Here is a 16,788-nt window from a genome sequence, read left to right as displayed (position 1 = left end):
GCCTCGTTCTCCCATCGACCTACACAACAACACAACAAACAAAGACCATCCTTGATGTGTCTGCATAGAATGCATTTGTGTTGTGGACCCACATCCACCAAGAGTGCAACAGCGTCCTCCTCAGCAGCCCTGCCTCAACACCAACCAGAACAGCCACAGCCACAACCCCACTCAGGATCTGGTTCCAGAAGAAAGAGGTGTCAGGACTGCCCAAGCAGTCAGGACAGCAGGACAAATGGATTGTGCTTCAACTGCAGGAAACATCTCTGCAGAGAACACACAGAAGTGTCACACATGAATCTAAACACACACAATCAATCAATATTTCCATGGATAAGGAAGCCTAACAAGGTCACCAAGAGATGGAAACAACTTGGAGGATAGAAAATTGTTTTAGTTTATTTGACAGCTGATTGAAGACGTGGGTCAAAACTGACCGTTACCATAGAGATGGGAACAGAAAGCTGACACAAGAGGAAGGTTCCAGCTCTGAAAAAGGAGTTTGATCAAAATCTTGAACTGCCAGTAGAAATATCCTTTTGTATGTTGACCTTTGTTGACAGAAGTCACTTTAGCTTGGCAGTGACAAGAATGGCTGCTAGCTTGACAAAGAACTGCACAAACCAGGTTCAAGCTGGACTTTGGACCCTGGTATCTGCAACGACTCCATCAACTCCTAATCTAGCAGCTCTGCTGGGTCCAACTATTTTACAGAACATTTGACAGACCTGTGGAGCAGTGAGGACACACATGAGTTGATCACATGATCCACTGAAGCGCCATTTTACCCTGGAACTGAGGTCACCAACATGAGCTGGAGTTGGGACTCTTGAACTGAACCTGGTATCACAGCGACACCTACTGCTGCAAAATGGAACAGCAACATTGAACCAAGTACAGGATTGGAGGGAGACTGATGGTCGCTGTTTGGGTTTTTGAAGAACAAAGAGGGCGTGGCTTCAAGCTGGATTCTCAGAGACTATTTCCCCAACCTCTACATTGGAATCTACACTGTCATCCAGTCATGTGACTGAAGTCATCAGTCATGTCAGTGATGTCACTCTGCAGGACTGTCATTGCCATCACATTATAGAAAAGAATCCAGACTCCTCATTTCTGGGGCAGTTTTGGTCTTTAAAGACTTGACAGTTCCAGGAGATTTAGTCTGGCTCAAGATCTTCAGATCAACCCAGGACAGAAGGCTATGACTCCATTGGATTGTATCGTTGGAGCATTCAGAGATCTGGTGGATCTCAGTAGGAGCTGTATTTATCCACTGAATGATCCTGGTCAATGTGATCCTGCTCCTTCATCTCTCAGGCTGACAGAGCAGGAGGACCTGACTGAGAAGAAAGCTGCCCTTGAGCAGCTTCAGTCTCTGAGTGACAACACACAGGCAGAAAACCAGAATTTGAGGGAACAAGTTTCTACTCTTGAACGTGAGAATAAAAGAGCAATCCAGGAGCTACAGAACCTCACTGCTGTGGTGGCCAACCTCCAAACGGTCCAGGACAAGAACCAGACTCAGATAGAAGATCTGAACGCAACAGTCCACAGTCTTCAGTGTGAGGGGAGGAAGGTTGATGGAGAGAACAATGAGCTCAGAAAAGAGCTGACCCAGGTTCAGTCTCTGAGGGAGAGTGAACAGGTGGAGATGAAATGTCTTGAGGAAGACCTGACAGAGAAGAAAAGTGCTCTTGATCAGCTTCAGTCTCTGTGTGACAAGAGATGGACAGAAAACCAGAATTTGTGGGGACAGGTTTCTAGTCTTGGACAAGAGAAGATTATTGCATATCAGCTGGTAGAGAACATGTCTGCCATGGTGGGCAACCTTGAATCTGTGAGGGAGGAGAACCAGACTCAGATCAGAGACCTGAACACACAAGTCCACAATCTTCAGCTTGAGGTGAAGATGGTTTGCAAGGAGAAGTGTGACCTCAAGTGTGAGCTCAACTCCATCCAGGCAGAGAAGAACAAAATGAGAGAAGAACTCACTGAGAAGAAGACGACTCTTGAACAGCTGAGGTCCCAGAGTGAGGAGAGAGAGGCAGAAAATGGATGTTTGAGGAGACGAGTTTCTACTGCATCTCAGGAGACAGAGACCTTCACTGCTGAGTTGGCCCACCTTGAATCAAGGAAGGACCAGGACCCCACAAAGACTGGCAGTCTGAACGGTGAAGTTCAGAGTCTTCTATGTGCAGTGAGAACACAAAAGAAGAAAAGGAGCAGTGCTCAGTGGGAAATCCTGGGAAATCTTCATGATTTAAAAAGCTGTTTGAAAGAGGAAAATCATGACCTTCAAGTGAAGGTCCAGCAAACTTCTGAAGAGCAAACAGACACTCCCCTACGTCCAGCCAGAGAAGAGCAAGCAGACTCTCCCCTACGTCCAGCCAGAGAAGAGCAAGCAGACTCTCCCCTACGTCCAGCCAGAGAAGAGCAAACAGACTCTCCTCTACGTCCAGCCAGAGAAGAGCAAGCAGACTCTCCCCTACGTCCAGCCAGAGAAGAGCAAGCAGACTCTCCCCTACGTCCAGTCAGAGATGAGCAAGCAGACTCTCCCCTACGTCCAGCCAGAGAAGAGCAAGCAGACTCTCCCCTACGTCCAGCCAGAGAAGAGCAAGCAGACTCTCCCCTACGTCCAGCCAGAGAAGAGCAAACAGACTCTCCCCTACGTCCAGCCAGAGAAGAGCAAGCAGACTCTCCCCTACGTCCAGCCAGAGAAGAGCAAGCAGACGCTCTCACATGTTCTTCTGCAGAGGAGCGACGGGATTCTGCTGCATGTCCTGTGACTGAAGAGCAGAATGATGGGGGCACCCTGGAGACTGGACCTGCTAGGGGTCAAACCAGAGGTCTACTGAGCCGTGTGACATCTGGTGTTGAAGATGCTCTGTTCATGTTCATAGTTTTTTCTTTGTGTGCTTTTCCTCAACTTTGTTTTCTTTGTTTGTTCTATATGATGATACCTTGATCACCACAGCAGTTGATCCCAGCTTGATTAGCTGAGTGCTTTGCAGTCTAAAGCACTTTAGTGACACCTGTGGGGTCCCTTATCCTCCCTGACCACAGGGATTCAGCCTCACTGAAGGAGAGGGAACCTTCCAGGTTGCAGCTTCTAGACTCTGGAACGCTCTCCCACTGGACATGAGGACGCTGTGGACACCTTTAGAAAGACGCTAAAGACCCATTTGTTTTGTAATATTATTGTTCATGATGGAATCGTCCCTCTGTACCTGCCCACACAGGTCAAGAGGTCAAATGATTCCCTGTATAAAACAGCTCTTCCATCGCATGGATGTGCATCCCAACAGTCAGAGCTCACAGACGCTCCTATTCCCTCCAGTGTGAGGCACAACGAGTGACTGATGAGGGTCAGGGGGGTCAGGCTAGTCCAGATAGTGGGTCTGTATGAGGTTGTTAGGGAGGGATAAGGTAGTGGCAGAGTTCAGGCTGTAGCTGTGCTCCAACAGTTGAGACAGGGCAGGACAAAAAATGACCTCCTGATGGCGTTAGGAGTGATTCTTACAAGAACCAATCAATAAAAGTGGGTGGTGACCTGCTCATGTGACGCTTGTGTTGATGATTACTGGGTCTCCTCCATGCTCATTTATCATGAATGAATCCCTCTGAGTAAAACACCTGATGACTCCTGAGTTGTTTCACAAAATGTGTGTGTGTGTGTGCGCGTGTGTGTGTGTGTGGGCAATATGTGTTATGTTTGTTCTGGAGTTTAAGGTTATTATCTCTGTTTCTTGTGTCTTTGTCTTTGTCGTCCTCCCCTTCGTCTGTCCTGGATTTTTGACCTTGGTTGCAGGAAGCCTGTGACCTCAACTCCTTTTTCTGTGTTGCTGAACGTAGAGCCTTGCTTCATTGTGCTCGCTAAAGTGTGATCCTCCCTGCTAATTCCTTATTTCCTTGACTAATTACCCACCAAAAATAAATACCTACTTGCTTTATTTGGCTGAAGTTTAAAAGACCATCATTCTGGTAGCAACAGTCTTTCTGCCTTGTAAACACGCTAAGCTAACGATGGCTTCTCCCTCTTGTCCTCCTCTCTCCTGCTCAGAGTGCCACATGTTTTGTTCCTCCTCTGCCTCCTGTAGTGATACTGATAAGTGTGTTAAATGTAGTTTTCTTGTTGTGTTGGAGGTGAGGCTTAGCGATGTTGAATTGGACCTGCAGCGGCTCTGCACCAAAGCTGCGAGAGCTAGCCAGCCCTCATTAGCTGGTGCAGACCACCTTAGGTTAGCTCCTAGCTTAGGCCCAACTAGCGCTCCCCCAGCAGCTCCCAAGCATCTGGGAGAGCGCCAAGAAAAGTTGGGCCTAAGCTAGGATGTGCTTGCTCATGAAGAATAGTTGGGTGTAAATTCATTTAAGGAGTGTTGAACTGGACCTGTTCTACTTGTAAAGTGTAACTTTTGTTATTTGGTACTTTACAGGGTGATGACTTGACTTCATTGCAGCTTTGACCTGAGCAGGTGTTCATTCACATCTCAGTAACAGGGGACACTTTATCACAGCAGTGGACAAACATCAGCATTCATCACCCAGCAGCTCCTCTGATCAACAGAACAAGTTAAAGTATTCTGGAGAATGAGGGCATTGATCCCTCTACCTCTCACATGCTAAGCGAGCGCTCTACCATTTGAGCTAATTCCCCTGTTCAGGAGCACAGCAGATAATGCAGGTTGACCTTCATGCATGGTTGAATGAGCGTCACCAGTTGAAGCTTCTCTGGTTGACCAATGTAATGGAGACCAAGGGTTCCATGACATGAATGATTAATTGAAGGTAGCATTTGTCTTGGTATTAACAGTTTATGTAAATTAGAGGCACACACACATGTTACATGTACCGTAAATGATCAATTTGTAGCCCGGGCGTTTAAAAGAGACCAGGGGCCCGTTTCACAAAGCAGGTTTAGAGTGCTGCTCAGTAAAGTTGCCATGACTTGAGATTCTCTTCCTGCTGGGTCCATTTCAACATTCTTATCCTTCCTATCACTGGAGATAAAGTAGCAGTCAGGGCTGTAGGGTAGGGTTTTCTATGGAGTTTTTCCTCAGTCGATGTGAGGGTCTAAGGGCAGAGGATGTTGTTATGATGCCATGTGAAGCCCTTTGAGACAAACTGTTGGTGAAAACGGGCTCTACAAATAAAATTGCCTTGCCTTGCCTTGCCTTGTACTTGATTAGTACTGCATATAGTACACATCAGTCACTGCCATTACACAGTGGAATGGTAGTTGAAGTACTGTTTAGCAGCAAGCTGAAAACTGTTGTGGTCTTTGACAGTTCTCTTGTTTCTGAATGAAAATCCTGTGAAGGAGAATCATGGAGACATCCTAAAAATGGCTGAGGTCTCTGAGCTGCAGCAGGTCTGAGCTGCTTTTGATGCCCAGATGATGAGGAGGCAGTGAATGGTGGGTTTGGTGGAGCTGGAAAAAGGCTGCAGGTGGTGAGGGGTCTGCTGGTGTCAGGACTTCCTCTCCAGGTCTGAGGGCTCCCCCCTGCAGTTCCCACAAACACCACAACAGTCCTGGAACCCCTGCAGATGGTGGAGGACCATGATGACCCCGATGCACCATCAGGCCATCAAAAACCAGTCCTGATGGTCAAAAAGGTCCCTCCACTCATCCAGGCTCAACTCTAGAAGAAGCTTCTGGAACAGATGAGCAAACACTCTCAAATATAAATCCTGATGTAAACACACTGGCAAACCAACATTTACCACAATGTTGATTTTTACAATTTCCTTCAATGTTTGAAAAACATCAAAGTGGACAGAAGCCCAGATGGTCCAAACCTGTTTCCTGTCTCCTGCCATTGTGGAGAGCCTCTGTTCTGTCCTGCTGCTGTCCAGTTGTCTCTACTGAGCTCCTCTGCTGGTTCCACCTTGAAGAGGGTCTGAGCTAAAACTGAACCTTGGGGAACTTCAACCTTTGATCTCAGAGTTTTGTGTTTGATCTTAGAAGTCTTTGTTCTCTCAATGTCAAGTGTTTTATTCTTTTTGCTGTTTTCCCCACACTTGAAGGAGAGTTGTACCAATCAAGAACATCAGGCAGGAATGCACTCCAAACCAAACTGCTTTTTCTCGTTTTTATTTTTTCTTCATTTTTTCATCCACACCTACTGATCTTGGATCTGCTGCCCGTTCCTGCCTGGTAAAAGAAGGAACCAGCACCTGGTTCTCCAGGCTGAATGAACTCCAGGACGTTGGCCAGCTGGCACCAGGCGCTGACCCAGGTCCTGCATGGGAGATACTGTCAGTTCTGTTCTGCCCTGCTCACAACCACAGGCTGGTGTTGAGGCCTGCAGCAACCAGGGCCCCAGTCACCAAGAGTATAAAGGCTGGACATTGTGGCAGAGGGAGGAGTCAAAATGAAGACAGACCAATGTGAGCAGGACGTTCCTGGAGAAGTCAGAAGAACTTGACCATGTTTCCTACAGTACCCAGGAGGCCTGGTAGTTGTTGAAGGAAGCTCCAAAAGCAAGAGCAGACAGCAGGACATCAAAAGAAAAGATCCAGACATAATCCTCCTCTGAGTCCACAGACCTGAGCACCGCTGCTCTGACTACCAGGTTACCTCCTGGTTATCAGGGTGAAGTCAATAAAATAATTAATAATAATAATAAAAGAAGAAATAAATAATACTAAATCAAGGCCTATTTAATAAATGGTGGTGCAGAGGAAGCGTGCTGGGACCAGAACCCAGAGGTTGATGGATCAAAACTGTCCTCTGGTAAAAGAAAGTAGTTTTTTTTTTTAAATGTGAATCTGTTAAAAAGAGGTGGAAATCAGAATTCAAATCATTGAGAGAGTTAATAACATTCTACTTTTCCACTGAAGCAAAAGTAGACTTCAGAAGGTTTTCGTGATTCAACATAGCAGCTAAGTTTCCATTTCTATACTGATTGTCTGCAATGGTTCATGGGGGTGGAGCCTATCACAGCTGACATCAGGTGAGGAGGGGGTTCACCCTTGATGGGTCGCCAGTCCATCCCAGGACCAACACACACAGACAGACAACCATTCACACTCACAGTCATTTAGAGTGTCCAGGTAACCACTACCCTCTTGATGTCTTTGGACTGTGGGAGGAAGCTGGAGTACCAGAAAGAACCACCACAGAGACAGGGAGAACCTGCAGGAGGGGTGGAGATCGATGAGTCCTGGAGACGTTCAATAATGTCCACAACTTTGGCACCAGGAAGACAGCAGGTGATGGCACCTGGGAGTTCAACAGACCTGATGATTGAACCACCAATCACAAGGATTTCAGCCTCCATTGTAAACAGAGAGTTTAGATGAGAGAGAACCTGCTGTCAGCCTCACCAGTCAGGGCAGTGGCAGAGGCAGCAGAGTTGAATGAAGCAGGACCACCTGGCACGTCTCAGCTGGAGGTGATGACATCACTGGCCTCAGTCCTCACCAGTGCTCTGCCTAGCAACAGGGACGATGGGGAGAAACCAGTAGAAGCACTCTGAGAGTTGGAGACAGCAGGAGGAGAGACACCACGACAGAGTCACCCATGGGAAACTGTTGGATCCACTCAGGACAGGCTGCTCCAGAGGTGGAGGCACCTGTACAGGGTGCTGGCACAGGTCTGGAAAGTCTTAAAAAAATGTGTGTGAAAGTATGGAAAACTTTTCTCTGGTAGGAGAATTTTAGAGGCACTCAAAGGCACATAATCTTGTCATTGCACATAATCTTGTGGAATCTCTTTCAATACTCCAGTGGTGTTTAAGTGGTGACAATATGGGTTAGTGACTGGGAGGGTGTGTGTGTGTGTGTGTGTGTGTGTGTGTGTGTGTGTGTGTGTGTGTGTGTGTCTGTGTCTGTGTCTGTGTTTGTTTGTGTGTTTATATGCAAATCTTTCCATGGAACAACGTTTTTTATTTGAAGCAAGAGCCTCCAGATCAAAGTCAGAATTGATGATGATGTCATCAGGGGGCTTTTATTGTTTATTTATTTGTACCTAGAATTCTGTCTTTGATCTCAGGAGGACATGAAAGAAACTCAACTTTAAAAAGTATATGAGAGCATTCAGCTTGGTTAGAAAACATTTTGACTGTTGAACAGCAGAGTTTGTTAGAAACAGTTTACAACGCTTTGAATTAAATTGAAGACACAAAAACCTTCCACACTTAAATCCTGTCTCTAACTTCAAACTGGGGATGAACATTTTTATAATCAATCTGTCTCGATGTGTTGGCCCTGCCATGGACTGGTGACCTGTCCAGGATAAACCCCGCCCCTCACCTGAAGGCTGCTGGGATAGGCTCCACCCCCCACGAACCATTGCAGATCATCAATAACCAAAGCTACTAAGGAGGATTACAGTTTGTCCTTGCAGGAGTCAGTGACTTAATAGAGTCTAACAAAGGGTTGGACCTGAATGAGACAGTCACCCTTCAACATGGGGCCATGGCAGAGTGAACCAAGAACACTACAATGAGGGTGAGAGTGGAGCCATGATGGATTCACAGTTCGTCACCTCCACCATCATGTGGACCACCTGATCACCTCTCCCTCAACCTCTAAATAACTCATTCCTTGACCGGGAATCAAACCCGGGCCGCGGCGGTGAGAGCGCCAAATCCTAGCCACTAGACCATCAGGAACCACACTGAGCTCTCCAACAACAGAGACTATACACAATGACTCAAGAACACAGGACTCTGTGGTCTCAGCTTGAGATGCAGAGGGTCCACCAAGACCACCAGACACCTCAGCCCCCTAAAGACAGTCCACCCCCAGGATCCTGCCCCCCTCTGCTCCAACTCAGCCCTCCATTCATAACGTGACTTTCGCTACGTCCGAACTGCCAAGTACCAACCTACGTCCTCCTGCTACGACCTAAACATGGCGGCACCACTCAGACACCCGAGAAGATTGGTGGTGAAGCACGACCTCTGCTGGCAGAGCACAGATACCGCAATTAGGTAGACAGCACCAACGAAAGCCCCACCTGCTGGCCTGACTGTGGTACTGCACTCCACTCTGAACACACCCTTCACTCATTCTCTATTATTAAGCACGTTAACGCACCTGTACAGGTGTGTTCACATTATATACATATTATATATTTATGCTTGGCCGTTTTTGATGAACTTGGGCGGGACTCTGGTGCAGGGATGAGGTCATGGAGCTGATCTGGGAGCAGTCCTGATGTTAAATGCTGTGATGAAGGACAGTGTGGAGGAAAAATGAGTCAAATTTAAATTGTCAACAGTTCAACGTTGTTGGCAGGACTCCAACCTGAGCAGGGAGACCCCAATGGATTTCTAGTCCATCGCCTTCACCACTCGGCCACAACGACCACATTCACACACTTTTGTAGGAGACTGAAATTAGACAATGAAAGTTCATGTCAGCACAGTCAAATATTTTTTGTCCTCTCTCAAAGACAAACTATTTGTGTGTGTGTGTGTGTGTGTGTGTGTGTGTGTGTGTGTGTGTGTGTCAGTGTTGTGACTGAGCAGTGAAGAAGACGACCTTCTGACTCCATTTTCTTTGTTGCTCTTCTATCAGTTCCTCAGTTTCACTCATCAAGTGAAGCAGCTTTGACAGGTTTACTTCTCTGTGTTCACAACTTTGGTCTTTAAACTCCTGACAAACTCACCACGTCACACATTTGGTGAATTAAAGCAACAAATAATGACATCATGATGATTCAGGTTAGGGGGGCACGGCCTGGAGGAAGAGTGGCCGTCTAGCAGAGTTGCTGGTTCAGTTCTCACTTCAGCTGGTGACCATGTTGAAGTGTCCTTGAGCAAGACACTGAGCCCCTCATTGCTCCTGATCACCAGCATCCAAGACCAACAAGCTTTTGATTGGCTCTGATTCTCTGAGGCAAAGTCCAACACAGGAAACAGAAACTCTTGAGTTTGTCTCACTTTTTTTTTTAAAGAAACTCAGCACAGGACAGTGATAGGAGGCTGGTTTCCTTGATGTGGGCTTCACCTCCACTGCTGTCCACATTTAAATGCTGGCTGATGCTGGTCCCCTGTTGAAACCTGGACCAGACCAGGGACCTTCAGACCTTCAGTCTAACGCTGTTCCAGCATTGGATGAAAGAGACTGGTGCTCTCATCTTCTTCAACACTGACTTGTTCTACCAGGACAAGAGAATCTGAGCTTGGATGTCATTTAGCAGTCAAAGGCTTGTTAAACTGGTCAACATCAGCTGGTGTTCACTCTGATGATGTAGCGATGGTCTGGATTCTTCCTTCTGGAGCACCAAGCTGCTGGGAAGAAGCCTGATGATGTCAGAGTTGTGTTCAGTGGCTCCTGCTGGGTCCATTTCTGACAAATGGGCTCCAAAGAGTTCAGCTGTTTCAAAGGCTCAGAGAAAGCAGCACATCATGGTGGTCAGGAGACGAGGTGGCCGAGTGGTTAAGGTGATGGACTGCTGATCCATTGAGCTCTGCAGGCGTGGGTTCCAATCCCATCCTCGTCGTAGGAGACTTTGGTTTCTGCTCCTAGATTCTGGAACGACTCTGAACTGTGAGGCTTTCCAAGAGGAGATCCTGCAGCACCAGAGAGCTGCAGTTCCAGGACCCCACAGCACCACCTACTGAATTGGATGATAAAATGCAGTTCTGGAACTTTTGTTTTTTGGTGACAGCGCCACCTATCAAATTAGATGATAGCAAAATACTACTTTCTAACTGTAGTATTAAAGGTTTATTCCACCAAAATACTACTTCCTGTCCTTTAGTTTCTAACTATAGTATAAAAGGTTTATTCCAATCCCAACAAAATACTTTCTAATTTATAGTTTTAAAGGTTTGTTCCACCAAAATACTTTCTAATTTATAGTTTTAAAGGTCCGTTCCACCAAAATACTTTCTAATTTATAGTTTTAAAGGTTCGTTCCACCAAAATACTGCTTTCTGTCCAACTTCTCAGTTTTAAAGGTTCCTTCAGTTGAGGGCTCCTGGTTCTGTGTGAGGGGTTGAGGGTCGATATGGGATGATGAGGAAGATTTCATGTCCCGATGGTCCTGCTAAAGGAACTGAGAGTCATGATATCAAACAATGTCACCAAAATACGCTTGAACTCTTAAAATGGTAATAAAATCTACGGAATCATTTTAGCACAAACACTTTTATTGTGTTTTTGTGAGCATCATTTTTCACACATTATAACATAAACTTTAAAAAGGGTCCATTCACTAACACTCTTACTTGAAGGTAGTCACTGATATCAGTAAACAGCTGATAAAGATTTGTGTTCATGTTTTAATTCTCTACTCTGACCTGTGCTGAGACACTGGACCAGAGAGGAAGACCTGCTCAGCCTCCTGCATGGACCAATTCTGCAGCTCAGTGATGACGACGAGGGATTCAGCATTGAGTTCATTTTTAAACTTTTTGGAGGAAACACCTGTAAATTAACCAGCAGTTACTGGTGATGCTTCACAGTTTCCAAGCTCAAACGGCCTCCTGCTTGTTGGACTCACAATTTCCAAAAAATGGAGACATCAAAAGTCAAATCATGTTTTTGTTTGGTTTTGTTTTTTACTGGAGGAAAACTTCAAATTGTGATGATGTGTCTGACTTAGAAACTGAACCCCCAAAAATCAAAAAGTCTCCTTCTTCTGTGCCGTGATCTCTGAGCTGATCATGATTGATCTCATCAATAATCCTTGGCAGCCGACCAGTCACACACAGCCCCCCCCCCCCACACACACACTCTGAGACATGCAGCAGCTCACAGTAACTGCCTCCGTCACACAGCAGATAGACTCCTTTCTATAACAAGATAAGCAGTAGAAATGGATGGAAGTGATGATGAACTGATGAACAGGTGATTTGTCCAAAAGTCAACATCAGATTCATTTCCAATCTGTGGAAGCAGTTTCATCTTGAGGTTCCAGGTAAGAACAGCCAGCTGTGGGCTGACACACATCTCTTCAGGAGCACTTCTATGCTCCAAACTTGCCAGGTTGAATTGTGTCTGTATTCTGAGGGCAGCAGGAGGACGGAGGAGTGAGGACACACACATTTGGAACTGAGAGCAGCTGTGTGTGGGATTTCCCCAGCAAAGATGAAACCAGCTCCTTCATGCTGGCTATGAAGGCTCACAGTCACACTGACCCTGCTACAAATACTTTGATATGCAACAGACTGGTTTCTCTTCTGGTACTTGGTTATCAACTGTTGTCACATTTATGGATCAATTTAGCCTCATGAATGCTCCAAAGGCCCAGCTGGAGATGCCGGGGATTGAACCCGGGGCCTCATACATGCAAAGCATGCGCTCTACCACTGAGCTACATCCCCTCTGTCAGAGTCACTGTTTAACTGATGCAGCAACACAAACACAGACACAACATTTTTATTCTTCATTTTAGGGATAAAAAGGAAGTCAGCCTGTGATCTCAAAGGCTCTGTGATCTCAGGAGTTTCACTGTGATGTCAGCCCTCACAGCCTTAGACCACAGAGGCAAGTCAGGCTCCAGGAAGCTGAGGCTGCTCCGTTCTCAGTCCAGTCCAGAGTGAAGGTTTTCCTCTCAGAAGCTTTCCAATCCAGCCCAGATCCTCTCTGACTAGCAGGAGTCTTTGACCAGGAAATGAGAATTATATTGAACATCTGCTCATCCTCAGAATGAAGTAAAAGTATTTGTGTTCCTAAAATAATCTCCAGATGCTAAGATCAGTTATTAACATTGATTGACAGCTCTAAACTGAGCCACCATCACTATACAGTTGCAACTGAAATATTTAGAAATATTTCAAGGAAGCAGCAGGCCCTCATCCGCCCCGGTCCACTCGACTGTGTCCCCTGAGACAGATGACAGCTCACTTCTGGCAGAGGCAGTTAGGTTGAGGACCGTTGCTGATGTCATCAACTGATGTCTCCATCACCAAAGGTGACAGACAGGATGGTCATGGACATAAAACAGAGGCCGAAGAATGAGAAAGAATGGTTGTCCTGACTGAAGTTTAGCTTGAGCTTTTTAATTTGTTACTAAAGAAAGTATTGGTACAAGTAAAGGCAGGCGAACTTTCCACAAATATTCAGAATTAACTTTGACAACCAAAACATGAACCAAGACGACAAAATAGTGAACATGAAAAAGGAACCAGTCCCACCTTCTTGTGTGTTCCTGCTGAAGTAAATGTTTATGAAGATTTGTTGTGTTCTTTTTCCAAAGGTCCAGCCAGCATTGCAGGTCTCAGGAGAAGGAGCCACTTCAGCAGGATCTGTGGGACAAATCCCCCCACGGTGAGACCTGTCCAGCTCCCTGCAGCTCTGCAAGTGTTACCAACTCTTCATTCCAGCTGTTTGGTTGAATCCCATTTTTTCACCTTTGAACCTTTTGAACACTGATGAGGAGGTGAGGCTGGAGGCAAAACCACAACCTCACGTCATCTCACAGGATGAACCAAAATGCCAGACACTTCCTGTCACTGCTCCAGCACCACCTGTCTCCCCTCCATGTCTTTACCATCTGTGCAGCTTCCTGCTGTCCCTGGACCCTCACAGGTGATCGCTCCACCTGGAGCCTCACAGATGGGTTCAAACCTCCCAATACCTGCAGCCCAGCCTCGACCCACTCAGACACAGTCACCCGTTCAAGCTGGGCCTGGTACCACACTCCAGTACAGACAGAGAGAAAGAAGACACACGGGATCCTTTGAAGAAAATGTAATAAAGACAGGAAGCCCCCATCACATTGTCAGTGTTTCAGTGACTGGCATTGGGAAGAGACTGAGACAAAGTCAGTTATGAATGGAGGGCTGAGTTGGAGCAGAGGGGGACAGGATCCTTGGGGTGGACTGTCTTTAGGAGGCTGAGGTGTCTGGTGGTCTTGGTGGACCCTCTGCATCTCAAGCTGAGACAACAGAGTCCTGTGTTCTTGAGTCATTGTCTATAGTCTCTGTTGTTGGAGAGCTCAGTGTGGTCCCTGGTGGTCTAGTGGCTAGGATTCGGCGCTTTCACCGCCGCAGCCCGCGTTCGATTCCCGGTCAGGGAATGAGTTATTTAGAGGTTGAAGGAGAGGTGATAAGGTGGTCCACATGATGGTGGAGGTGATGAACTGTGAATCCATCATGGCTCCACTCTCACCCCCATTGTAGTGTTCTTGGTTCACTCTGCCATGGCCCCATGTTGAAGGGTGACTGTCTCATTCAGGTTCAACCCTTTGTTAGACTCTATTAAGTCACTGACTCCCAAACTCTGTAATCCTCCTTAGTAGCTTTGGTTCCTTGCAGCACAGAAAGTCTGTTCACTGATGTAGGAACTGAAAATCTTAGAGCTCCGGTCCTTCGTTCCTTCCTCCACTGAGCAGAAGAAACACAGAATAGTGGGCAGTTCCTCCTACAGTTCTCAGAAAGTCTGAGGGCACCAAAGAAAGGAGGGAAATGCAATCAATGTTGAATTATTTTACATTTCTTATATTTGATCAAAGATAGAACTTAATAAGCGTCCATCAACCTGCAGGACAAACTCCTTCACTGTGTGGGAGGTTCAGAGTCCCTGGTTTGATTGCAGCTTTGACCTGAGCAGGTGTTCATCCACATCTCAGTAACAGGGGACACTTTATCACACCAGTGGACAAACATCAGCATTCATCACCCAGCAGCTCCTCTGATCAACAGAACAAGCTGAAGTAATCTGGAGAATGAGGGCATGGATCCCTCTACCTCTCACATGCTAAGCTAGCACTCTACCATTGGAGCTAAGTCCCCTTTTGAGCTTCCATTTGAGTTTTCTGTTCCCATCTCTATGGTAACGGTCAGTTTTGACCCACATCTTCAATCAGCTGTAAAATTCACTAAAAACAATTTTCTATCATCCAAGTTGTTTCCATCTCTTGGTTTCCTTGTTAGGCTTCCTTATCCATGGAAATATTGATTTGAATATTTTGTTGTGGGCCTCTGGACCTTTTTTTAGTCAGTAAACCCTCAATTTCAATTAAAAAAATGATAAAATGAACCTTTGGGTTTGGCATAAAAGTCTTTTTTTCAGCAACAGAACTTTAATATAAACACTAAATGAAAAGCAGAACAGGCCAGAACACAAACTCTGCTCTGCCGTCCTTCCTGGTTACTGGGCATGGACTGCTGGAAGGGGCATTTTCCTCAGAAAGGGACAAGACGTTCATCCACTCTCACCTCTGGCCCTGGGTTGAATGTTGGTGCAAGGAGCTGCACCCATCTTTCCCAGACATCCCCAATGGGGGCAAGCTTGTCAGTTCTTGCTCCGGTGTCTCTGTCGTCAAATCTGAGGACTCTTGATGTTCGTTGAAAGTTCTGAAGTGGCCTTGTGGCCCGGAAAATATTTCTGCCTGTCGATGCGTCCCAGAGACGATCAGTGGCCTCACTGCAGGATCTGAACACTCCAGGAAGAAGAAGAACACCAATAGAAGCATCCAGGTGTCCCTCATCAATGTCTTTCCACTTGTCACCATGGACTTTTTTTCCTTTGAGGTTTGTCACAGCAATGCTGACTCTTTGTAGTGACAGTGGCATGAACAGAACCATCAGCCATTAACAGCTCCAAACATGTCTTGATGTCACTGCCTCTCGTCACAGCAAACCTTGTGATTCCAGGGCTCATTTTGATGACATCAGCAGCAGCTGCCCTGCCATGTACATCAGGAGACACTGAGCTCCAGCCAATGTTCCCTCTAGTTTTTCATGTGTCTGGTTATCCTCACAAGCTCCCTGAGCTCACTGAGGACCACTGTGAGCACTGAAACTGGGAGACGGTTCCACAGGAGGGGAGCCTGATAGCTGAAGGCTCTGGCTCCATTCTACTTTTAGAACTCTAGGAACCACCAGTAACCCTGCATCCTGGGAGCGAAGGGTTCTAGCTGGATAATAGGGGACTAGGAGCTCTGTCAGGTAGGAAGGAGCCTGACTGTTGAGGACTTTGATGGTAGAAGGAGAATTTAGAATTCTATTCTGAATGTGACAGGGAGCCATGCAGAGAAGCCAGTACAGGAGAGACATGGTCTCTTCTACTAGTTCTAGTCAGGCAGCAGCATTCTGGACCAGCTGGAGAGTTTTCAGGACCCACTTCTTCTTTTGGTCACAGGTTTGAAGATACCTGTGGAAGTGAAAGGAAAGGCTGCGAGAGACCTGCCACACCTCTCCAGTGACCTGGGACATGATGGCAGTGGTGGGATTTGAACCCACACCTCCTCAGAGACTGGAGCCTTAATCCAGCGCCTTAGACCGCTCGGCCACACTACCTCACTGAGCTGTTCTCTGAGTTGGTCTGCTAAAGGCATGTTGAAGAGGAAGTAACATAATGATATAAAACTTATTCTGAAGGGGGACCCCTTTCCTCCCACGGTCACAGGAAGTGACGACAGCGCTGCTAGAAGCAGGAAAGAAATGGTAAAAGGACTCAGTTTGTACAGAGCCTTTCTACCTCAGCAGCACTCAAGGAGCTGAACAATGTCCTCTCATTCACACACACTCACACACTGATGCTGAAGGCTGCCATGCAAGGAGCCAACCTACTCATCAGAAGTATTTAGGGGTTCAGTCTCTTACTCAAGGACACTTTGACATGGTCACTGGAGAAAGTGAGGATCAAACCAGCCACCCTTTGGTTGCCAGACGGCCACGCTACTCCTGAGTCATGTGACCTGGATAAGATGGTGAACTACAGCTGATCGCCATGCTAGCAAACCTCTTTTGTTTGGTTTGGTTGTTGTTTAGTGACTGTGGATGAATACACAGGAGAAGTTGAGCATAAATTTGTGTTCCCTGTTCACTTGAATATCTGCAGGAGTGTGAGGTGGAAATAATACTTGGAGGAGAATGAGAG

The 16,788-nt window shown here is 46.6% G+C and overlaps 2 non-coding genes across 2 annotated transcripts; both read right to left on the bottom strand.

The window, feature by feature from the left end:
• Positions 1 to 12,212: 12,212 nt before the first annotated feature.
• Positions 12,213 to 12,284, bottom strand: trnaa-ugc (transfer RNA alanine (anticodon UGC)). Its single transcript has one exon. It is a non-coding gene; the product is annotated as a tRNA-Ala (tRNA).
• Positions 12,285 to 16,123: 3,839 nt separating this feature from the next.
• trnal-aag (transfer RNA leucine (anticodon AAG)) lies at positions 16,124 to 16,205 on the bottom strand. The gene has a single exon. It is a non-coding gene; the product is annotated as a tRNA-Leu (tRNA).
• Positions 16,206 to 16,788: the final 583 nt, after the last annotated feature.

The sequence above is a fragment of the Aulostomus chinensis genome, chromosome 1 (assembly GCF_037954235.1).
Source record: "Aulostomus chinensis isolate RoL2024-O1b breed Wild chromosome 1, RoL_Achi_v1.0, whole genome shotgun sequence".
NCBI classification, from domain to species: domain Eukaryota; kingdom Metazoa; phylum Chordata; class Actinopteri; order Syngnathiformes; family Aulostomidae; genus Aulostomus; species Aulostomus chinensis.
Note: the sequence above shows the minus strand (reverse complement) of the source record. Positions and strands in the feature narration are given on the sequence as shown.